The sequence below is a fragment of the Haemorhous mexicanus genome, chromosome 2 (assembly GCF_027477595.1).
Source record: "Haemorhous mexicanus isolate bHaeMex1 chromosome 2, bHaeMex1.pri, whole genome shotgun sequence".
Classification (NCBI taxonomy): Eukaryota; Metazoa; Chordata; class Aves; order Passeriformes; family Fringillidae; genus Haemorhous; species Haemorhous mexicanus.
The window spans coordinates 90,583,333-90,608,244 of NC_082342.1; the positions used below are offsets into that span (position 1 = coordinate 90,583,333).

Consider the following 24,912-nt stretch of genomic DNA (forward strand, 5'->3'; position numbering starts at 1 on the left):
TAAAATAACTAATAGAGGTTTTAGTCCTAAAGAGCTGTATTTTTTTTTTACTTAAACATAAAGATGTGGAATACATCATTAAATGATAGTTAATGGTGAAATAGAAAAATAAAACACATTTAAAGGCATCTGCTGAGTGCCATTAGTGATTATTATTCAAGCCTAGACATTATGAGTGAAATTTTTCTCAGCTGAACCTGACTAGCAGTTAATGGAACTTCAACCATTTTGGTAATATAATTTTAGATGCATTCATGAAGCTCAAGTGTTAAACTGCAAAGTTTTCTTTGACTGTGAGTGCTCCTGACACCAACACAGTTCTATTTCTTCAAATGTCAGTAGGATGGAATGATGGACAAAAGTGAGATGGACACAAGTTATGCTACCTTATTCCCCAAAGTTTATAGAAATCTTTCCAGCCACTGTACAACACAGTAGAGGAGAAATTTCAATCTGTTTTCTTTCTTTACAGACTCAGGACAGTAGAGCTAAATTCAATTCACCAGCCAAATCCACCTACCCATTTGCACTATTTTTCTACTCAAGTTATATTTTGTGACATTTTTAGATTTTGCTAAAAATAAAACTCATCTGAAAGTAGGAGTTATATTTATTTTGGACTTTTTTCATGCTCAATCCACTGATTTGAAGCAGTTTGGGTACAGCTTTATTAGCATTCTGTGAATTACTTTGTTGTGTGGCAAACTGCAAAAAGACCATTCTGAAGGCTGCATTAATAATAGAAAAGTTGATACTGTGATGTGATAGTAAAAGTTGGTTTAGACAGTATTATTTGGGGTAATTATAACTAGCAGTAGCCATTTAAAGGTCCCAGCATGTGCTTTGTTAGAGAAGAAATGTTAACCCTAGCGTCCTGGCCAGTCTCCAGCATAAACAATTAGGTTCTTGCTGCAGTAGTTAACTATCCCTTGTTGCTTCCATTAGATCTGGTATTCTTCAGTTTCTCTCAGAGAGCTGCTGAGCTGTGTTACTGGCGCTGTTATCCGCCTGCTCCGTTCCAGCCGAGAGGTCCCAGGATTTCAGTTATAAATGAAGTCTTCTCTGCTTGTAAGAGGCTTCTTGAGCACAGTCTCGGAGCACTGCATAAATCAATAAACAACAGATGCACTTGATATTGTATACTGACTTGAGGGCAGGAGGAAAAAAAAACAAAAGCGAGGAATGATACTGGCAGAAAGGTAACCCCAGGCTATGAATAAAACATGCACACCTATAACCATGAAGGGTTCACGGAGCAGCAAAAGGGCAAAGGCAGTAACAAAGGGCTTGGTCCTGGAGGAGAAAAACAAATAAAACCCAGAAAAACTGATTTACCATTGAATCAATCACAGAGGATCCAAAGATACTTTACTCTAGATAATTTTAGGAAAGGAAATAAAGGTAGCTAGTACCCAGTTTTCCTTCTCTAAAGGGTGAAAGCAAGAAAAGAGATTTAAAAAGCAACCTGACCAATATCAATGCAACCTTGACTGGTTAAAAGTATTTTATAGCTGCAGTTACGTGGGATATACCTCCATTTCTAAAGAACTATTTAAAGAAATCCTACCACAACCTAAGCAAGTATTGCATATCCATTCCATATCCCAGGGGTATATTACAGCAAAATAATAATGTGACTACATCCCAAGAGATCTCTAGACAACTCCAAGTTATAGCCAGGATAAGAATGTGTAGAAAGGATAGGGTATATGAGCAAAATGTAAAAAATAACTCCTTTTTCTCTGCAACCTGGATTACTCTTCTGAATAATCTGAACTGTTTTTCTCTGTCCATCTTTCTTCCAGTTTTTTACTTACTCTTTTTTTGTGTGTGTAATATTAGGTTTCTACAAATAGAAACATCCTGTTGTGGTTTCAGACTATATGTAGAAGGAGGAGAGGAACACTTCAAGCACTTTATCTATAAGGTCTAGTTTATGAGGACTAGCTGTCAGGGTGGTAAGGGAGTCGTAAGGGGTTTGAGTTTTTCATTTTCATAAAACTTCATGCTGCCACAGAAAAGCTTTTTTGCCTATTAAATCATCCTCATCCTCTCAACCTGGTGTTTCTCTGGCTCTTTTGCCCCAATGTTTAACATCCCCATCAGAGTAGCTTTGAATATTTTCATAGTTATCTCCTTCTCCTTCACCCCACCCTCACAAAAGTCACATAGTTAACTGTCCCCTCTCAAGTCGGATTTGAAAAATAAGAAATTGAGCTACAGGTAAAGGGGTTTGAGCTTCATTTTGTTGTTTCCTCTTAATAAAAATATTACTGAGAGGAATTCTGAGCCAAGGGGATTCAGCTGAGGTGTATTTGAAATGTATCATGCTGTGGCACAAACCCTCCAGACCAGGAGGGGCAGTTCTGCCATGCTCAGCTGGAGACTTCAGACAAAGCCCAAGGGATACAGGTTCAAAAAATAAGTTTCTGTTCACCTCACAAGACAGGCCATGGGATTCTGATGCAGATCTAGATGCCATGCTGGAATACAAATTGTCCAGATTTGTCAAGCTCATTACATTTAACTTCTATGTAGGAAAATCCCATTTATTACATTTTGTATGTATTTCCTCTATAACTATGTTGTTTTCATCTTCATGAAACTTCTCAGGAATGTTTGGTAAATTATAGACCAGTTTTTTTAACCTGATGAACAAACTATGCCAGCTATGACTATACTTTGTTTCTAGATTATCTCTTTTTCAGTTGGGTTTAATGCCTGTTTTCTACACTGGACACTGGGCATGACCCATTAAACATCCTTGTCTTATGATCTAGCTGAAAGTCATTGCCCATTTAGTATTATAACCCAATCTGAAAGAAAAACTGCAACAGACAACAAGCAGATCTCAATAAAAAAGCAGAGCCATTCAGAAAAAGGAAGGCAAACCCTTTGGTTTGTTTGTATCTTTTATTGATGCTGACAAGATTAAAATGGTTTGCATTTGACACAAAGGAGGGTCAGAGAGGAATTAATCCCCATTGTCGCACCTGGTTCCCCTTCACCTAAGTAATAATTCAGAGCAATATTTATGGCATCAGGAAGAGAAGACAGCTGGTGGGACTTTGACAGGTGGGACCAACTGTCTCTGCACCAGCATACACCACTGAGATTTGGGGAAGTCCTGGCTAATTACTGCTGGATCAGACACTTGTTGGGCGTGCTGGCTATAGCTCTGAACTGTGCAGAAACAAGAAGGAATCAATGACAATCTTTCTGCATATTCTGCTTTTCTTGCAATGTTCAAATGCACCTTTTTTGTTCCAGGCTTTCAGCAGTCCTTGATATCCCATCCTCACAAATAATAATCTCAACATTGTTTGAGTACAGAGATCAAAAGGATTTCATCAAAGGAAAGTGCAACCATGGAGGGGGGAAAAAAGAGCTTTCCACCTGGAAAACATGGGGAACAGAGAACCCTGGTGGAGAAGGGTTGGAGGCAGTTTAGCAGGTAGGACTAGAAATCCTTATGGTTATTTAACAGCACTCTTAGTATCATCTCAACTCAAAAACTCCAAGAGAGCTGTGGCAGACTCAGTGCTTGCTCTACTAATTTGGTCTAGAATATAATGTTGGAGAGGGTGAATAAAAGCACAAGGGATGCCGGGTGCTGAAGAGACAATCCAAGTTTCTTGCGCACACTGTTATGCCTCCATCACCTGAGGTATGTCCCAATGCTGATCCCACTTCACAAGTATGGAACACAGCAGCAAGAGCAGAAATCTCTGCTCCAAGCTGTGAATAGCATTTACCCAGAACATGGACAACCAGGGAGCTCCTGCCTCCCACAGTAAACTCAGTGCTGGGTGGCCCCAGAGCAGCCAGTCTCCAGGATAAGGGGCACACCTGGGCTTTGCAGCCTGGTTTCAACCACAGGTTTCTATTCTTCTCAAGCAAAAAAATGAAAGCAGCTGCCATCCACACCCCAGCTGTATTCCCACCCTGTACTATTTTGGGACGATTGCTGCCAGCAACTCTCAGCTGCCTGGGCTAGCCCTATGGGCAGCTGTCCTTCTGCAAAAGTCTCACTGCACTGTGCCACTGATTCACCAGGGAGACAGGCAGGCATGGCACACACCACGTGTGACAGCTCCCTATGTGTTTGGGGCAGTCATGCTCCCAGCAGAGGCAGAGCTGGTCTCTAGACTGGCTCAAGTCTCTGGACAGCTGGCAGGAGGAGACCTTAGCAGTGAAATCTTTCCATCCCAGGGCCAGTACAGGGACCAGTGCAGCTCTGTGCTGAGCTGCAGTTCAATGGTGTGAGCTGTGCTACACAAGCTGATGCTGGATGAATGATTGGTGAGGATCAGGAAGGGCTAAGTAGAGGCACGGGGTAGTTTTACTTCATCAAAGCCCTTTTCCAGCCAAACCATCCTCATTGCTCTGCATTGTATGTACACATATATCTGTGTACACACACATTCAAGCGTTTTTATGGCTACTATGTATCACAGCACCAGCCAAAGGAACATCTCTGGGGCCAGAGAGTAGCTGGTTTTCACAGAAAGCTGACTCTAGAGGGCCAGGCAGACTTTCCCAGGAGATGTTGTGGATCAGCTGCTGTAATGGGCCTGGGAGAACCCCTAAAACAGGTAGAGGTACAGGTGTATGTGTCCGGGATCAGAAAAGCATTGTTGTGAATTCCTGGCTCCAGTCAGAGATCAGAAGATGTGTAGACATGAGAAGTTAAGGAGGTATCCATGCTATGCTGTTCCTGATACAAAATGTTCAAAAGACAGAGGAGAAAATATGGGGAATAAGCCTCTTACCTTGGCTGGTGGCTCTGTCACCTTTCTGTGGACACCTAAGAACTAAGGAGATTCCCAACCATTTTCCTTCTCTCCCTCAGGACTCTGTTCCTTATCTTTGTTTTCCCCTTCTGTGGGGATCAGGGGAACTGGTTCTGTTCCTGAGCTCAGGAAACAGCTGCTCCTCACCTTCCAGGCTGCAGTCAGCCATGCTGTAGTGTAGGCAAGCCTTCCCTGCCCTGATGCCAGATTGGCCACTGGCAACCCCAGTTCTCTTGTAGGTCCTCTAAGGACAGCTGGCCTTGCCTCCATGCCTTTGCCTCACTGCTTTTGCTGAACCATCTCTGCAGCTAGGGTTCAGAAATTGGCATCTGCTGCAAAACAGCCTTCCTAGCCTGATGCCCAGCAGAACTACAACCTCTGCCTCTGTCTGGGCAGGACTCCATTGGGTAAGGCTGGGCCAGGAAGATAAGAATGTTGTATACACAGTGTGGATGGTTATTGCATTGGCTGCTGTAGGAGGATTTTGGAAAATCCAAAGTCTTCCAGTGGTGCAGAATTGTAATACAAGACAGGAGGTCTCATTCAAAGAAAAGTAACCAAGGAAAGGTGCATTGCAGACATCAGCTGCAAAGGAAAGCTCAGTGCAGGCATAGTTAATGAAAGCCCAGTGGAGGCAAACAGCAAAAAAAAAAGTGGATTCAAAGGGCTCAAAACTTGCAGCAGCTGGAGGGCATGATCTTGGGTAGCAATGAGCAGGAGTGAGAAAGAACAGCAAAAATTGTTGTAATAACTGTGGATGGTTGGATTTGGACAGGCAATACTGACCAAGTATAAACATATATATATGACAGAAAGTTAATCCATCAAACTGCTTTGAACACATTTGAGATAGGCAGAAGGAGTTTATAAACACCTGACATTTCATATTAGAGGTTCAAGGCCTTTTTTCACCAAGTACTAGACATGTTTGAGCTTTAACACATCATCAGTCTGCATCCTCACATTGAAGAACATGCAATATGCATTCATACATACGAATGTATGTACACAAATAATAAAACAGGGGGGTCCCCAGTCCAGAAGTCAGTGAAGGCAGATATTGCAGCTCTCCAGTAATGTCTGGCAATTATCATCAGCAGATGGAAATATTCTGCCCCAAGGCAAAAAAAAAAAGCAAACCTGCACTCTGTAAGGAAAAGGAGCAATTGTAGTAATCAATTTGAAAGGATTTTTTTTTTTTTTATGAAAGCATTTTAAGCTCCAATGAAATACCTAGAGGCTTCATTAGAAAGCCCCAGATACATGGTTTTCAACTAGTTACTGTAAGGGAATGTGGAGAGCACTAGCAATTACAGCCCTGGAGAACCAAAAGCAACTTTCTGTAGTTTGGAGGCTAACTTTGAACTGGAGAAACACAGGCAGCCACAACAGGAAGAAATAAAGTGTTTGATTTTACCCTTATTTTATTCAACCTATTTTGACAGATTTCTAGACTGTTAGGGGAAAAGATTTATTTGATCTGCCAGGATTCTCTGCCTCCATGTAGATGTGTCACTTATTTTTGCACTGACAAACATTTTTGTGTCCACTTCTGCCTTTTGCTGTGATCCTGATGCGTAATGTGTGCACTACAGTTTGAGTTTGAGTTCATGCCATTCTAGGATAGAGGAAATGAGGAGCAGGTGGAGTGGCTAAGGGAGCTACTAAAAATGGCTGAAGGAACACAAGGGAACAAATATGGCAATTTCCTTATAATGAAAACTTTCAAGTTTGATTTGTGGACACTTAAATGAATCATGGAATCACAGAATAAGCTGAATTGGAAGGGACCCACAAGGATCAGCAGTCTAACTCCTGGCCCTTCACAGCAACATCTCCAAAAGTCACACCATGTGCCTGACAGCATTATCCAAACACTTCTTGAACTCTGTCAGGCCGGTGCTGTGACCACTGCCCTGGGGAGCTGTTCCAGTGCCCAACCACCCTCTGGGTGAACAGCCTTTTTCTAATATCTAACCTAAACCTCCCCTGACACAGCTTCAGGCCATTCCTTGGGCCCTTTCACTGGTCACCAAGAGAAAATAATTTCAGCTTGGAGGCTTATGAGTCTTGTAAATTGAGTGCAAATGTACTGGCAGTAGGCTGGCTTAATCTGCCTTGGTAGATCCTCTAAGGAGCTGTTTGCAGGTTTGCAGAGATATCTTGACCACAAATGGAAAACTTTTACTTTACAGAACGATTTCGTTATGTCCAAGTGGGACAAAACTGCACACTGCAAAGTCCAGCCCCAGTTGCCAGATGCCCAATTGCAAGGCAGCTGGGTTAGCTGCAAGACTGGAAGTTGAGTGTTTCTCCCTGACAGACATGAATGCTGAAGGTTGAAGCATAATTTGACTCAAGAGAGGAGCTTTTTTCCACAGATAGGATGGAGTTTGGGTCAGATTCACTACTGAAATGAACCCTAAGTTCTTGGAATAAACTGTATTTTAAAGCTGATACTGTAATTACTCTGTTTCACATTTTCCTTTACCAGAATCTTGCTGAGAGACTAGGATAAAAATTTTCTTGGTCTCTTTGACACCAATGACTGTGGTTTCATGTAGCCTCTGTTTCTCTTCTCTTCTGGGACTAGATGACAATTCAATTTCTATGTTGCTTCTTCAGTGAAGCTGAGAAAATTATGCATTCAAAAAAATTCATTTCCCAAGTAGTTCCACTGAAGGGATCATGACCCTAAACGTATTCATTAGCTCAAATTGTCAACAATTTTCTGTAGCAATTTATTCCTTGACCCTCAAGTGGTCAAGAACTGTCAGCACATGCAATGTGAGGTTAGCACTTACTGAAATGTAGCAGTTAGGCTTCTAGAGGGCTCCTTTTTTTTTTTTTTCTGCGCAGTTGTCCGCTGGTCTGAGAGACTTTCTATGGCTTACCATCAATTCCAGTTGTAATGAGATCATTCTGCCTCAAAATGGGAAAACCAGTGGAACCAGAAGTGTTCCAAAACAGGATTATTTTTTTGTCTAGGTCACTGACAAAATGACCTTTAGTTCTTGACAAATATTCTCAATGGGAACTGTGAGTCTGAAATTTAAAATTCCAGATTTATATATGGTGACTTAAAATAGAAAATGGGAAACATAAGTTCACTAGAGCCTTATATGTAAGGATGTCAGCAGGTGAACAGCTGATGAGAATATCCCGAAATTTTTCAAGACATTTGGTAAAGACAACCTTATTTAGACAGAAGAGCTGCTGGGCAAAAAATTATTTGTTTTGAAATTGATACATTCTCTTCTCTCCAAGTCACACTATCCAAGCTCACCTTCATTTGAATGTCTAACAAGGGAAAAGCAGATTGTGATTGTCAGTATCCACAAAAAGATCAATGGATTAGTGGACCCTCTCCTTTAGAAGGCTTTCAAAATACAGAGTGATAAATATGGATGTGATTTTTCTGAGTCTAAGGTAGTTTGGGTGTGGTTAATTTGACTGGCAGTATTCACCTTTTTTTCCACAATTTGCTGGGAAGTTGTCTTCATCCTTTTCTACCCATCCTTGAAATGTATTTCTCTGCTCTCTGAAGTGCAGGGCTGGTGTAGGAAGGGCATGAATGGGTGCCTTTTCTTCAGCTCAAATCTGTTCTTCCTCAGGCTATGGAACGACTAAGTATATGGCAATAATAGGCTGCAGACATTACATGGACTCTGACAGCTGTAAAGCCACATTTCTGAGATACAAATTTTTTGTAATTCATATATCTTTTCCCTCCTCCTCCAAGTTTTTACCTTTTTGATAGCAAAATGGGCCCTGCAGTCTGTGTAAAAGCATTGCTCACTAATGCTCCGTGGCAGGATAACATGTGACACATATTCAACCAGCACACACATATCTGCCCCATGGCATGAAGAAAATCAGGATTCTCAGGAAGGTATAAGGTTAAATTACTCTAATGGTGAAGGGAAAAACGTCTAAAAGAGAACTAATCTAAAGTGATGGTTTGCTTCTTGCACAGGAGAGATATTTAACTGCTGCACACAGAATTGCATGCTTCTCTGATCCTGTAAAAGAAGTAACTTCCTTCTGACCAGAAAAATTCAGAAGTCTTTCCCCAACCAAGACTCCCACTGAAGGAGACAGTTGCAGAATGAAGATTTGGTTCTCACTGCATGAGGCAAATAACCCATATAATTCTTGTAAGCAAGGCAAGCATGCATGAAGTAAGTAAGCCTCTTCCCAGGATTTAGTTGTTCTCCTAGATTCCTGGAAATGTTGGTGCTTTGTCATCATGTAATAGCAGAGCATAAAGATATGCAGATTTCCAAGCAGTGACCACGCCTAATGCTGGAAGTAAATATGAGAGTACATGTTATAAAACACCCACATCGCTGCTAATGGCTCCTCCATGTTTTTAGAGAGAAAGCACCAATCCATATTGTTTCAGTTCTATGTTGTTAGTGTGTCTATGGACAATGAGAGAATATCTATCATCTCTGGAAAAAAAGAAAGTGATTTGCACACAGCACCTCCCTGCACAAAACATCCTCAATTTCTAGATCAAACAGATCAAATTGCTTGTATCCCAGCCATAAGGGCAGTGCTGCCTTAAAGACATTGCTTGGGTAAAATATTAGGATATGACCTAGTACAAATGTAAATATCCAGGACTACATGGTTCTCTTCAGGTTAAGGATTTTGAACAAGTAGACATGTAGTTGATTTCACACAGTCTTACTATGCTCTCCTATGAATGTAAGAAACAAACACACACGAAAGTAAACTTCCACACTTACAGCCATGAAAAAAGCACAGAAAAAACATGAGTTTCACTGATTCTACACAAAAGAGGAGCCAATGAAAATTATCCAGGGTAAGAGATAATTGGAGAATAGTTACTTTAGCATTTATGAATCAATATGTGACATCACCCACACACAGAGTTCAATGTGTAGAGGTATATATGTCACAAATATCAGTGAAAGATTCAGTTTAAAGTATTTGTTCTGCACATGACAACTGACAGGTTGTGTGGACTTGAGCAGGTTGCAACAGGAGACCTAAGATTTTATTTAATCTTGTCAGAGATGGATGGTTCATCTGGGCTAAGCTAAGACATAAAATTAGAGTTTAAGAATTAATTTCAGGTTTTCTCCACTTCCACCTGAGATAGGTCATCAAAAGGAATAATTTTCTATTACATTTCTGGATGCATTAGAAGTCTGAAAATTTTGTAAAAATTTTCCTCTACTTAGCCTCTAAGTGCCTGATTGGAATAGACAGATATCTCAGGGGCAGCCCCTAAATGAAGCTGCTGTCAGGGAAGGAAAAGAAGTCTGTAGAACAATTTCTCTCTGTCATCCTCGAGGCACTTTGAAGGGTGTTTCAAAGTGGGGGTGGTGGATTTTTCTTTCACCTCAGAGAAGAATGACTGTCCATTTCCAGGTATTTTATGTTTCACCACAGGTGGTACAATGCTTCTCCTGGTCCCAGGACGCAGTGCTTCCTTGTTCATCTCCAGATGCTCAGGTCAGCCAATAGGTTTTCTGGTAAGTCTACCCCTTATAACTAACTTACTGAAACATACAAACCCAGAGGTAAACCTAGGAAAATAATCCTGAATATTCTGCCGGGTAAGAGTCATGGGGAACAGGAATTTTATTGCCGTGGTGTGGAAATAACTAATTTTAGGAACTCTAAACTTCCCATAGAAGTATCACAAGATAAAGCTGCACAATACTTGTTATCATAAGGATTTAGCACACCTATTAAATTTTCCACTAATTTAATCCAACCACCCAGAGTGAATACCACAGCTTGGTCTGAACATCTGGAGTGTGCCCAGCTATAAAAGCTGACTTACATGCAGACTTGAATAGCCTGGTTAGCACCACAGGAGAGCCCAGTTCTGCCCATGGCAATAAAATGCCTGGCTTGCAGTTGCCTGCAGTTGGGGGTGAATGCAAGAGTCATTTTGAAAAGTAAAAACAAAAAATCCATTTGCAAAGTAAAAAGCAAGAGGTGTGAAAGACAAGAGAGCAGCAACAACATCCCTCCCACCCACACTGATGCCTCTCCAGGAAGGTGAGGTGCCCCTGCAGTCCCCATCCCCAGGCTGGGCTTTGGTGGATGCATATGGCCTGGCAGGAGCCATTCCAGCCCCAAGGTCAGAAGTGGGGTCTGAGCAGTCCCCTTGCGCCCACTTAAGGCACACTTTACAGGCAACAGGCACTTGAGGTTTATGTGTTGTCAGACTCTATGGAGTGCCAAATCACATCTCAAAAGCATTTTCTATCACCATAAGCCTTGCAAGGTACTTGCAATGTCTGTGTTTGCTCGTGTAAAAACCACAGTGGAGCCCAGCTCTGCCCTAGCTGCAAACTTTCTCTTTTTCAGGTAGTGACACCAGTCTTACCAATAAACTCTTGCCAATAATGCACTGAGTACGTCTCTCTCCATTCCCATCATCTTTGCCATGCTCTGGGCACCTGCCCTGTCTGCAGCCAAGCTACCTTTGTATGTCCACAGACCTCTGGGTAAGGCAAGTGGATCTGTGCCACAAGGACAGCTGAGGATGGCAGGGATAGAGAGGTTCAGTGATGGTGAGAGACAGGCTTTGGTCTGGAGGGTGCTTGGTGAGGAAAGAAGCATATGGATGCTTGTCCAGAGAGAGGGGAAAGCTCTCCACACTCCTTCTGCCACAGAAGGCTGGAACCTATGTCATGTGAGGACCTGTAGGCTCATTTTAATTCAGATGTGAAATGTGATGAAGAGTAACTTTACTCCTCCTCGGCCCCTGCCATGATCCCCCGCAGCACATTAGCACATGAAAGCAGAGGGAAGGAGAGCTGCCGGAAAGCCAGCAGAGATTGCTTGAACAGTTATGCAGCCTTTCCTGAGACAACAGGGAGAAACTAATGTGGGAAGATTTTCCCAGCAGATAACAAAGGCAATCTGGCCATAAAAAGGTAGAGTTCCTACACATTAAAGGCAGTTTACAATTGCAGGTGTTTTCGGCATCATTCCACAGATGCAAGGGGTTGCTCACATCCATGAACATGTGCAGCATCAGAGCCCTCCTCCTGTTCACAAACCAAACCATAAGCTAGCTGACATAGGCTTATTTTCTCAGGGTTTGCAAGAGCTTGGCCGGTACCAAGAAAACATTTGGCAGAAGATTTGCTTTTCTGCTGTGCTCTGCATTGGGTCCCAGTTTCTCTGTAAGATTCTTTATTTCTTGCCTTTTTATTTGTAGCACTGCTCCTAATTTAGGCAAAGAGGTTTTATAAGGAAAGAGGCTTTATGTGGAAATCTCAAAAAAATCAGTGAAGTAGGGAAAGTGGTGGGGCAGAAAGGCAGAGCAGTTCCTCACTCCTGCAGAGGTGCAGCAGTGAGAGGCAGGGAGGGTTGGGGCTACTAATGCTGCTACATCCATGTGAGAAACTGCTCAGCCACCACATTCACTCCTGAGCACTCTCTGCTCCCCACTTGTGATAAGTGGAGTCTCAGGCTGTTTCCATGCTCTAAGGTGCACCATGGAAAAGCACAGGGCACAGGCAAGCTGAGATCTGCCAAGAGACCTCAAGGCATCAGTTAAGCAGCGAAGCTGCACCAGCCCAGTGTAAAAAGGAACAAGAGCATCTCTGAGCAATGCTCCTAGATCAGGCCTCTCCAAAAAGCAATGCTCTGCTTGACTGAACCTTCCCTTAAGCAGGCACCTTCTAGTTCCTCTTCAACTTTTATTTCAATATGCAGAGGCTTTTCACATGTGCTTTTAAATAAAACATCAGTGGCTGTATATAAACAATTCCTATCAGGTGCCTGGTAGGCCAGAATAATTCCTTTGTTGCTTTTTAAAAAAATATTAAAAGCAGAAGCTGTAATGGGACCTGAGAATTGCAAAAGTTCAGGCTCTAAAATCCTAACTAAAACACTTGACAATATGCAGCTCACACTGAATCACTCTACCGTGTGATTATTTTATTGGGGTTTTGTTTCATTTCTACTGAAACTGTTCATGGACCTGTAACTAATTTTATCCAATCTGTTATTTACTGAAATGAATTAAATGCAGTCTTTAGACACAGATAAAGTCTACCTTATACTTATTACTAATTTCATTTTCTCTTGTTTATCAATACTTTGGGGACTCACATTTTTTTCTTAGTAGGATATTTGTGCTGATTCTGTTCAGTTTAAAATGTAAAAAGTGTCTGTGACTCAAGCCTGCCAGTTTGCCTGGAATAAAGTTTAAAAATCCTTAAAAAGACGGTAAAAAGTTGTCAAAGAATTCCTTCACAGGTTATAGATGGATACTGTTACAAATCACAGCCTCCACAATTAAAGCCAACATCTGTCTTGTGTTTGCATAGTGACTTAGAATAAATAAATATTTCTGTGGACTGTGACTCTTGTTCTACTTTCCTGTGGCACTCTTCGAAGTTCCAGCTCCTTCCCTCTCCCTTCAGTCAGCCTTGCACTTCCTCTTTTGCCCTCAGCTGATTTTTTTTTTTCAAGCAGTCACCCAGAGTGAGGAAAGTCTTTGAGCAACAACCGAAAAAGAGTAGGAGTATGTCCTCTTTAGCCTTCAGAGAGAGGAATAGGAGGAATAGGACATTACTAAAACATAAGGACCAGACAACAGCTATGCAAGCTTATGCTCTCAGGAGGGAATTGGCTTCATCTAAATTTATCCTTTCAGAAGTTTCTGCCTGCTCTAAAACAGTCAGCTGGCATCGGTCTGCAGCCAACAAGGAGAGACAAGGCATAACTGGAGAAGGATTCCTCTGCAATCAGCATGTGAGATGGTGGAAAGATTCCCCACTCCTAAGTATGTTTATCTCCCCCCACTGATTTAGAAGAAGTCTTGTTTTAGGAAGTCCAGGGTTTGACTGTGGACACAAAGCTGGGGGCATCTCTCTTGTCATGCTGGCTCCCTTCCACTGTCCCTGATGTACGAGCTTGTAGGACAAGCCCAACCATCCTCCTCAGAGGGTAGTAAAAGAACAGAGTGAGCAGGAAGGGTGGGCATTAAAACAGCATGCAGCAGCACTGCCCTTTGTACCCATGCAGATTGCAAAAACCACATTGTCTGTACCCCACTTCAAGACCCTCTTCAAGGAAGCCAGTGGGCACACAGCCATACTGCTGGTCTCCACATGCCCCCAGTCCCCTGTGAAACAGGTGGAGGTCACCTGTCAGAGGTGGTCATCTCCACCCTGCTCACTGGGACATGGGCTTAGCAGCATTCTGTCAACTCTACATTGCCTGCCCATGTCCTGGAGGACAGTTCAGCTGCAGCTCAGCCTTAAAACATTCCCTAAGCAAAGAACAAGCTCCCTCTGCCTGCTGGGTAACTGCCTGTAAGGCTTCTCCAAGCTGCCCCTCTCCAACCCCACGGGTTAGACCCCAACAGCCTGGGGAGTGGACTGGCACACTCAGGAGTCTTCTCTGTCCTTGAGAAATGCTATCAGCCCAACCCAGGTGTCAACAGAAAGAGGCCAGGCTGAGCACTGGGAGGGAAGGCTGTGGCTCCTGCCAGCATTTCAGCTGCAGCACTTTGAACAGGCCAGCCACCCTGGCATCACCTCATGGCTGCACATGCCAGCAAGTGTCTTGGGCATTTCCCCAGTGGAGCAGGAAACCCTTGTCTCAGTGTTCTGATAATTGCCAGCAGGGCACACAGAGCTCAGCTCAGGGTACAGGACTTTCAAAGACACCCTGAGCCATCCTAACCATGGTGTCTGACTGCTTCTGCAGCTCCTTCTTCAGAAGAACACTGCTTGTTGTCCAGATATTTGCATTCAGTTTGGGCAGAAGGAAATGCCTGAAATTTGTATTCAAATCTCCCAGAGGCTGAAAAGGAATCACACTTCACCATCTAACCATTTGGGAGCTGGAAGGCCGTCAGGCAGAGATATCTCCTTCTATCCAATTGTTGTCATGGGGCTGCAGAGGAAGAGTGTTGTATGACATTATGACCTATTGTCCCATAAAAGCAAAGTTCTCCTCAAATTAACTGCTCCTCTGTGAAAAGCCAGTACCATCACTGTAAACAAAGAAGAAATATGGTGTGACTTTCTCAACACCAAGTTTTCTCAGACAGCAACCTGAGGAAACATTGAGGCTTTTAATCAGTCATCCTGATGGGCCATGCACTGATCAAAGTAAGACTGCAAAACATCTTCTCCACTGAAACCCTTCTGTGAAGAAACTATTTATTCATAAGAGGTTGCAGCTCATAAACATTTGAAGGAAGAAAGGATTTGGTGCCTTGCAACTAAATTGTACTAAAGATTAGGGGACCCCAGAGCTCTGGAGACAATGACTTGAAAGTGAGATTGAGTGCTGAAATAACCCAGAAATTACTTGGCAAACTATAACGTTCCCTTATTGTCTGTGACATCACTGGCACTTCATTTCCCAAGGAATTATTAAGACTCAAGGGGTTGCATCCTTTCCTGCACCAGCAGAGATGCCTTTTCCCAGTGGAACGCAGTGTGAATTTCCTCTCTTTCTGAGAAAGACTAGTCATGCTCCAAGAGCTGCCTTTGTCCTCACCACAGCTCCGAGTGCAAGCAGTGCCTGGACTTAGGCATGCACTCCTGGAGCCACCACACTTTGGCTAAGATGAATTGATGATACTTAGCTGCAGGTAAGCCTGGATGTGGATGGTGCTGTGGGCATGCCAGGGACTGCTGGTAGCTTTGTGCACACTTATAATGCATGGTGAAGTTTGGGACGGAGATCCTTAGACACAACACAGCCAGTGTGAAGGGAGTAAGGTTTTTTCATGGTGCTGTGCTGTCAGGGAGACACCACCTGGGGTAATCTTGGCTGCTCTTCCCCTTGTGGCACTATACAGTGTATACACTTGCTGTCAGGCATGCCTTCACATTTCTGCCTACCCCAGATGCTCACACTACAGGCTTGAACTGATTTTTTTATACATTTCTGGGTTGTGTAATTTTCTTTCTCTCAGCAACTTCACCACCCAGAATCCAAAGAAAAGGCTGGAGAAACACAGAGGGCAATAGACTACAAATACTTGCAGTATCAGCTACAGTACTTACACTACACAACTGTAGAGACCGTGTGCTATTTTTTTAGAAGCACAAAACACTGAGAAATGCATATATTTTCCAGGATAACCAGTTCCCCACTGCCCAGAGTGGACCAAAACGACATGGGAGACAGTGGGGTCTTCAGAGGGTGAAGCACAGGTCTTAAAGGTGTCTGGGTTCTGTCCATGGCTTTATTAGCCAGTGTGCAACACATAGGTAACGTGCAAACTTCTCTCTGCTCAGTAACTTCTGTCAGTGAAACACAGATGCTCATAAATTTTAGCACAACTCTTTTTTACATACTTGTGAAGAGCCTTCTCCAAGACCAATATATTAATGTGATACCTCTGTTCTGGGACAGACATCACTCTAGAAAGTGTCTTACCGGTTTTGGGAAAGACTGCTCAGTTTAGGTTTTGTGTGCCATATCTAAGGCAGTACACAAAGAAGAGCAACACAAGGGTCTCAGTGCTGCTTCTGAGACAGCTCATCCACAACCATTTCTTCCCAGAAGCAATGCCACTGCAGCATGGAACAAGAATTTTTGGGAAGGCTTCAGTCTAATGCAGTCTGCAGCTGCTGAATGACAAGTGACAACCAAGTGAGGACTGCTACCTGCAGTAGCTGACTGTGGAGTTTGGGAGAACCACAGCATCAGTTCCATTTTTTTTCTCCTACCCTCTCATTCTGCCTACTGTTACTCTGTACCCAGACATTGAGGTTCTGGATCTGCTGGGATTTTACTTCACATTTTTAAAGAAATCAGGTTTTTGGACTTCTGCCGCTTTGTTGGCTGATGAAGGTGGATGAAGAAGTATGGGATTCTTTGCAGCACGTCAGACAGTGCTGCAAGCCTTTGCTTGGACAGCTGTCACTTGAGGTTGACAATCTGGCAAAGACAGACTTGCACAAACTTCCATATTGTGGTTAAGGCTGTGATGTATTAGAAAAGCTTGATGTTCTCATTTAGTTGGCTTCAGCTTTGCTTACATCCCTGAGATTACACAGATGGCTCTGGCTTGCAATCTGCTCCAGGCTGTATCTGTGAATGAGCTCCCAAAGTGGTATCTGTAGAGCTCCCTGATGACTTTGGCATCTTTGATCACCAGGTGCCATCACCTGTCTGCCTTCCCCTGAGCAGGGATGCCTTGCAAGGACAGTTGGGTTTGTTCCTCAGAGAACCCAAAAGGCCATGAGGAATACAACCAGATTTAGAATTTTTGAAGTTGACAAAGATGCTCAGTCAAGCAAACACCATTCATTTCAGCTGGGAGCTGCTATTAAAATCCCAATTCACACTGAACCATCAGGGCTGTTTAAGTAACAAATTATTCCAAAATATACTTTAACATACTAGGCTCCTAAAATGGAATGTGGCTGGGTTTTTTTTACTATAACAGGTCCCTGCATCTTCATAACATTGTGTTGCAAGAAATACATCAAATCCATTCTTGCAGTGGTTAAGGGGTTTTTCCACTCTTGAAACAACACTGTTTTAAAAATGGTTGTGTGTGAATGTACACACACATACAAATAATATATACATATACACCCTGTCTAAAATGAGTTAACCCTGATTTTTTAATCCAACCAGCTCTAAAATGCTGCACCATAAAAAAGCAATCACCAAGCAGACAGAGCTGTAGAAAAAAAACCTACAGACACTTTGGGATCAGGTGGTACCAATGTGCACAAGTTAAAACTTTATGTACTATGCAGCATTAGGAGAAGAGTAGGAATAAAAATGTGAGAGAAATTTGTAGTTTAAAGATAATGGTGTGTTATTTTTGATTTTTGACAAGGTAAAAACGTAGTGCCCACGTGGACAAAATGGCAAATTAATGTACTAGCCTTTTGTGTCCAAAATAATCATTTTTTCAAAGAGCACTAAAGACTTAAATATATAAGTTCTGGTAATGCATGTATATATCTGTATGCTACAGAAACTAGTGGGCACTGATTTTACCATGTCTGTGATTAGAATCACTATTGCAAGTCTTGCCAAAACTAAAGAAAAAAAAATGAAAACATTAATCTGGAGCAGTTTTGCTGTTTTGGCATTATCTAAGATAATAAAAAGAACATGAACTGAAAGCTGGGGCGCAATACAATTTAAACAATTCAGACCCTTTTCTTTAAAGCCATGTTGGGCAGCTCAGTAATCTTCCTGCAAGTCCCTCTGAAATGGCATTTGCTCTTCCACCCAGCAACTGACACTTGAATCCCTTTAGGGATCCAAGAGAGCTGCAAAAATCCCAGAGAAATTGCACCTTATTGCCTAATTTTGAGGCACCTCATTTCACGCCGTAGTTGTTTCAATGCCCAAGATTCCAGCACACTTCTGTAGGTAGCACACCTATCCAATACAGGGAGGTAGACCACCCTGCTTTGGCACTTTTCTGGAATCCCCTTCTCCCATGCACCACAGTAAACAGTTACAGAAGGGCCTCACATACCCTGTTAGCAGGAGCGGTGCTGCTGTGTGCCTGAGTAACAAACATCCTTTCCCCTACTTGTTCAAAGGTGCTTGTGTTTGCCACTGGTAGACCCTCACCTGGATCCCAGACTACACTGTTGCCTTCAATTTCATGTTTTCTTGACCAAGCCTGCATATAGGATACAGGTCAGTCTGTGATGAGGTTCCCAAAGTTCATGACACAGACAACTCAGAATTATTTAACTACCTTTAAAAACAAAGTGACTGAAACAGTAACAAAGTAATTTCTATAGTTTGGCTTTCCACTGCAGACCAACTCAGCAACAACATTTGTTTCTCATTAAGCTTCTGTGGTTTATTTTTCTTAGCTCAATGGATAACCGGGTGGAGGAGGGTACAGAAGGGAACTGCAGTCTCTGAATGAATCACAGTCTCAGACATCAAATTGTTATCCTGTACTAAGTCTCCTGCTACCCAGACCTCAGCTGTAACAAACTGAAGCCATTGTTTTCAATCTGCAATCCTCCACAGTTATTCCTGTGAAGATGGAATACCATTATAAAATTCCCAGATGGGCTGCTGTAAAACTGATGTATTCATTTATTTTTCTTTTTAAACAGGCCCTTCAGCAGTAAATTCACAAATAACAAGAACTGAGGTTTCTAAACTGTGAACTGGAGCCAGGTGCTTCTGTGGCAGACAGATTAAGAGGTCAGTCAGCTCTCTCAGCATAGAATTGTAGAATTGTTATGTTGGAAAAGACCTTTAAGATAATTGAATCCAACGGTATCATCAAAGAAGGCAACAAAGTAGGAACTGTTTTCAGCATTTAGAAAAGAGCACTCCTGAAGTCAATAAGCACACGTGGCAAGAAGGCAGTACAACACAAAAAATCTTCTCTTAGATCATGCTTATTTTCAACACTATTACTCCTTCACTATAGTAGACATGGAAAGCATCTTACACCAATGGGGATATCCAGGGTTTGTTTGCATGGAATCTCTGTACACTTAGCTGGAGATTAGAAATTTTCTTATTAGCTGATATGGCCAATTGCATGGATCTGCAGATTTTGCCAGTCAAAGTTTATTGACAAAGGCAATTGAGTCTGTTTGGCCCCAGCTAGTCTGACCTGGAGTTAACTTCCAGTCTACTTCAGTGCTAGGTTGGTTATTGATGAGAGCCTGTTTACAAGAGTAAATAGTGAGAGGAGAAGGGGGAATGTTTTTAAACTGAGACTAGGTTTAGATTAAATATGAGGAAAACATCCTTTACTGTGAAGGTGATGAGGCACTGGAACAGGTTGCTCAGAGAAGTTCTGAATGCCCCTCTCCTGGAAGTGTTCAAGGCTAGGTTGGATAGGGTTCTGAAGTGGAAAGCGTCCCTGCCCATGGCAGAGGCATTGGAACTAGATGATCTTTAGAGTCCCTTTCAACCCAAACTGTTCTAAGAGTCTCTGATTCTATTATATCAGAAACCACTCTAAGTCATGGAGACATGCTTTAAAGCAAGCCATAGACACTGTATTACACCACCCCCAGTCAAAATATCATTGACTAACTTGGTTAAGTTCACAGAGCTTAAGATCACGTTTGAAAATTATATTTTTTCTTTCAGGCTCTGTTCTAAAACAACATTGTATTAAAGCACTTAACATTCCCTTCCATGCTGAAGAGAACCACCCTGTTCACTGCCTCGCTGTGTGGCTGCACTTCATGCTACGCAAATTTGCTCTTCCTTGTTTGCTTTGGAAACTCATTGGCAGGAAGCCATCTCCAACTGTACGAGGCATCTGGAGCTCAGGCTTTGATTCAGTGAGTTTGTCTCACACTACTCTGGATGAGAAGGGCAGCTCAGTCAAGCAGGTATTTTCTTCTTCAGTTCCCAGTGCCATGGCAGCAGCCTCCTCCCCTTGTTCAAAACATATCACTTAAAGATGCACTTTCAGATTTCTATGAGGAATCCAAAGGAGGAGGCAGTTAAACTCACTTCCTTTTTTAACTCCAGAAAAAAAACCTAATGCAAAACACTCAAATAATGACTTGCAGCAGCTGCACATTTTTTGGGTGGTACTCTTAATTTTTCTTTCAGTGTCTCTAATCAAAATCAAAAATGCTAAGAATCTAGAAAGCATGTCCTTTCAGAGCTTGCTACTATCTATTTTTTTTTTCAGCCTGGTTTCTAAAGGAAAAAAGAATTCTGCATTTTATTGTATTACACCGTTTGGTCCTGTATATCCCCTTGTTTCTCACCTCCACTATACCACCCTCCAACACACTAAATCTTAAATCATTTATTTATTTCAATCAAATTTGATATGAAGATCAAAACCACAGTAATACTAAGACACAACCAGTTTTTATGGGACTAGCCTGAAAAATAAAGGGAGAGATTGTTAAAAATACACTAACCAAAGAGAGGCCCCCGGCATTAGCTCAACCCATCAATCACAGGAAATTGCACCTGATAAATATTATGAATAGCCCACCTCAGAGAAAAAACCTCAGATCACTGCTTCTACTTTATTAGACACCTGAGAATCCAGCCATGAGACACAAGTCCTCTGGCAAAGCATGCTTTGCTGCTCCTCCTACTGCTAGAGCTGCTCATTTGAAAACAAGCATTAAGAAAATTTCTCACTCCTTTCATCCATCCATTTGACCTCACTGAATTCCAGCATCTGCACCTATCCTTCACTCTTTCAGGCTCATTTCTTTACCTGATGCCAGCTGATAATGGTTAGGCGGGTAGCAAACCAGATAAGGCTCATTTCTTTCCCCAGCACTTACCACTTAAAGAGGGACAAACCAGACAAAAAATATTCAACAGAACCTATGTTCACAAGTTCTGCACTCAGATATCCTGTGTAAAGAAAAAGCGTTATATGTTTTTTATGGGTAGGTGGAGCCCTTAACATTTAATAGCTCAGATTTTTTTATAGGATTTTTCTAAATGAGCATGCCCTCGTGAGGATAATAACATAATTAAATGTTAAGGAAAGTATTTTCTTTGCCTTTAGCTTTCCCCCATACATTTTTCATTATTTCTGAGTACCTTACCTAAGACTTGTTTTGTTATTATCTTCTATTCTCTTTCACATTCTTTGGCTGCTTTTCATGCCTGTTATTTACATTTTGACTTCAAACTAACCAATCTGTCCTGCTCCTAATTCCTGGGAAACTCCAGTGACACAGCTGAGCTTCCCATGCAAAGATTTCGTTTCTGGGCAGCTCCTGGCTCATTGGGCCTCAGCAGTACACCTACACAGGCATTTCAGATCCAAATTGCTCTTTTCGTGCTGATCTGGCTATCTCCTCCATCCATGCTTTTCCTGTCATATCACTATGGCCTCTAATGGCCATCCAGACTGTGGGACAAAGGTAGAACTAGTCCAAAGTAAAAATTCCCAGCAATGCATCCTGTCGTTTCCTGAGGACCAACTGCTTTGTTCTATAAATGCATTTAAACACAACCTCTTCCAGTGATAATACGCACCACTGGATGCAAGAGGAGAAATTATCCTAGAATTTCCAAGGAGCATTTATACAATTTTAAAACATGAGTGTTTATAATGAACCCAGGTATACCCTCAGCATATTTTCACTGTTCATTTGATTTGTTTGCTGTACATGAGGGCGAGTTTGCTGCTTCCTGAGCCCATTTTGTGACTACATCACTCTCCAAGCTCAAGTTCATTAACAATAGTCAGATTTTAATCCAGCTGAAAGGGATGCAGTCAGTCTGGGAGGGTTAAAGCTATATTGCCTCCAGGGAAATTAAATATAGAAAGCAAAATACAGAGAAAGATTTCAAAACTGAGGTTAGTTCTGCGGCTTGGGAATGTAAAAATGGCACCCTTGTCCCTTGCATCAAACTGACTGGCTGAAGAAAAGGTTGAGCTGGGTTTTTTAGTCTGCTTGATCTTGCAGCAACTTGGATGATCACACATGCACCAAGTTGCACAAAATAATTTAAAAAGGACTGTCAGAGGCCAAGCTGTAATACCAGTACACTATGCTACTGTTACACTTGTGATACGTTGAGACCTATATTCTCTTGACTTCACTATTACTGATTCCAACACTCATAGAACTACAGGGATAACTAAGAAAATAAAATAAATATCTGTAATTTCTCAGGGTATTTTTGGGTGTGGTGTTTATATTATTTGTCAGTGTGTGATATTTCTGTGTAATGATATTTATGAAGTTACAAATGCTGAAGACAAGACATGAAGAGACATCAGCATTCCTCAGTGCTACTGTACAGAAAAACACCAAACTCCTAAAAGCACTTACTGTGGTTACTTTTATGAGGTTTATTCTCTTTTGTATGGAACTAGAGTCTGTAAATAACAATTCAGAATATCAAATTAATGACATTGAAAGGAATTACAGAGGCATCTGGGTTACACATTTTTCTAACCATATATTAGTTCCCCTTAAATGGCACTTTACATTTTTGCAAATTGAATTAGACACAATCTCATGGTGTACATTAGCAGGAATTAAATCCTGAACTAGTTCCAGAGAAGCTACATTCACCACATGCCCCTCAAACCATTTTATTGATGAGCATGAAACAGTTTATGTAGGTTCAACAACAGCCATGCATCTTTTTTAAGATGAGTGAATTTTTCACAAGAAATAAATCCCAATTACAGGAAACATGAATTCCCATCATTATCTGACCTTGTCAGCCTGACCTCCCCAGGGGCCCACAAGGTTAGCTCTGGGTTGCCACTGAGCTTCACATAATGTAAAACCTGGGGAGCAAAGAGATTTTTATTCATGGCTTCAATCACAATAGCACACAGCTACAGCCTGAGATCCAGGGAAATAGCTGCAGGACAGAAACACTCACCCCAGGTCCTTCTCCCCAAAGCCATGCATGCTCAGTTTGGGGCTTATGACAGCTTGGCACAGAGTTGACATAATTAGTTCACACTGACTTAGAGTATATACTTTCTGTTGTATTTTTTTTTTTGTTGTTTGGTTGCTCTAGGGGTGGATTTGAGGTTTGTTTGTTTTCCAGAAGTTATCTAAGTAGTCTGTGTTTACAATCTTTAACATCCACCAAGAAGCACAGAAGGGCAAGAAGAACACAGCAGCTGACCTACCCTCCTGCTTTTAACCTCTGGTCACATGCTCACTATAACTATGCTCCAAAGTTTAAAAAACTACAGTTTGATAAGACTGTGAATGTACTGAAGTGAGTGCCTGCCTCCCAGCAGATGACAGCTATTACAAGAAGGGTAGGAATTTTTCCATGAAAAAAGTCCCTTGGATATAATTAATGCTCCTTATATTGATGCCCTCTGTCCCTCCATTCCCATTTATTTGTTTTGCATTGTTCTGGATTGTGAAGAGATGACCAGTGCAAGGAAATACTTAAGCTGTAAAAAGAAAGAGCACAGAGAAAAGGGGGTTTCAGTCAAGATGTGCTAGTCAAGGTATTACCTGAACCAAAACTGGAAGGTAACAAGAAGCATCTGGCATTTAATGTAGCCATAGAAAAATTGCTCCTGATATAAATATCAAGGCACACTGGTCAACTTTGTGTTCTAAATCACAAACTACTGCCAAGATGGCAGTATGTATGTAAGTATGTATGTAAGTACGTACGTACGTACGTATGTATGTATGTATGTATGAACTTCAGTGATAAAAAACCAGCATCCATTCACTTTGGTAGAGTTGTCTGACAAAAGTGGAGGTGCAGGCAGGAGAAATTACAGTCATGGTAGAAAAAAAGACAGATACTGATACAGAATAGAGACTTCTTCACCTTAGTCACTCCCTGCAAGACTATGAGAGCTTGAGAGCTTCCCAAGTGCAATAGTTTGTTCCTTGAATGTCTCTTTTTCCTTCTAGTGTCTCAAATGTGGACTAAAATATTTGAATGAAGTGGGAAATCTAATAATGTCCTGTCAGACCTGTCTTAAAACCAATGTGTTCAATACCCTGTGGTTTATCTAAAGGAATTCAAACCAACACAAGTCTGACAGCTTTTCTACCCAAATCTCATTAACGGGAATCTGCTTCAAATGAGGTCGTTCATGCTACACTGCCTCTTACATGGACAGCTTTGAATTTTAAATGCTTTATTCTTCTTTGTATTCTTCCACATTGCAGCCAACAACTTGCACAAAACCAGCTATATTCCTGCATTACCAAGAAGATCTACTTTGAAGCCAGTGATCCATGTGCACCCAAGAGGTGTAAAATAGGAAAAAAGCAGAACCATTTTCCTTAAGTATCTGTAGTGGTTTCTCTGGATTACTGTGTAAGTTGTGATTCTCCCTGGATTTCTCCTGGGTTCTCAGCTGGCTCTGTTCTCTTCTGTCACTTTTCTTCTTATGCTTACAGGTGACAAACCACTGGTTTGCATGAGCCAGAAGCAGATGTGCTGCTGTAGCTGTGTGAAGCTCTGAAGCTCTGCTGCTCCATGTGCTGCCTGCAGACTGAGTGCAGAAGAAACACTGGTGAAAGCTATTTCATAGAGTTCAGGTAGCAGACAGATGCAGCTTCCTGAGGTGTTCCCACCCCATCTTGTTCCCAGTGCTTGTCACCACCTCTCTGCTGAGGCTGGTTAGCAGAAGAAAGCACCAAAATCTTCCCTGATATATGAAGAAAAAGGCAGCTGCTGCATTACAGCTGCT

General features: G+C 41.9%; 1 long non-coding RNA gene across 1 annotated transcript in view; it reads right to left on the minus strand.

Annotated features, from left to right (window-relative positions):
• Positions 1–383: 383 nt before the first annotated feature.
• LOC132323794 (uncharacterized) overlaps positions 384–24,912 on the minus strand; it is a 41,656-nt gene continuing 17,127 nt past the window's right edge. The window contains exon 2 of the long non-coding RNA XR_009485433.1: positions 384–1,100. This is a non-coding gene — a long non-coding RNA (uncharacterized LOC132323794). The remainder of the gene's footprint in view (positions 1,101–24,912) is intronic.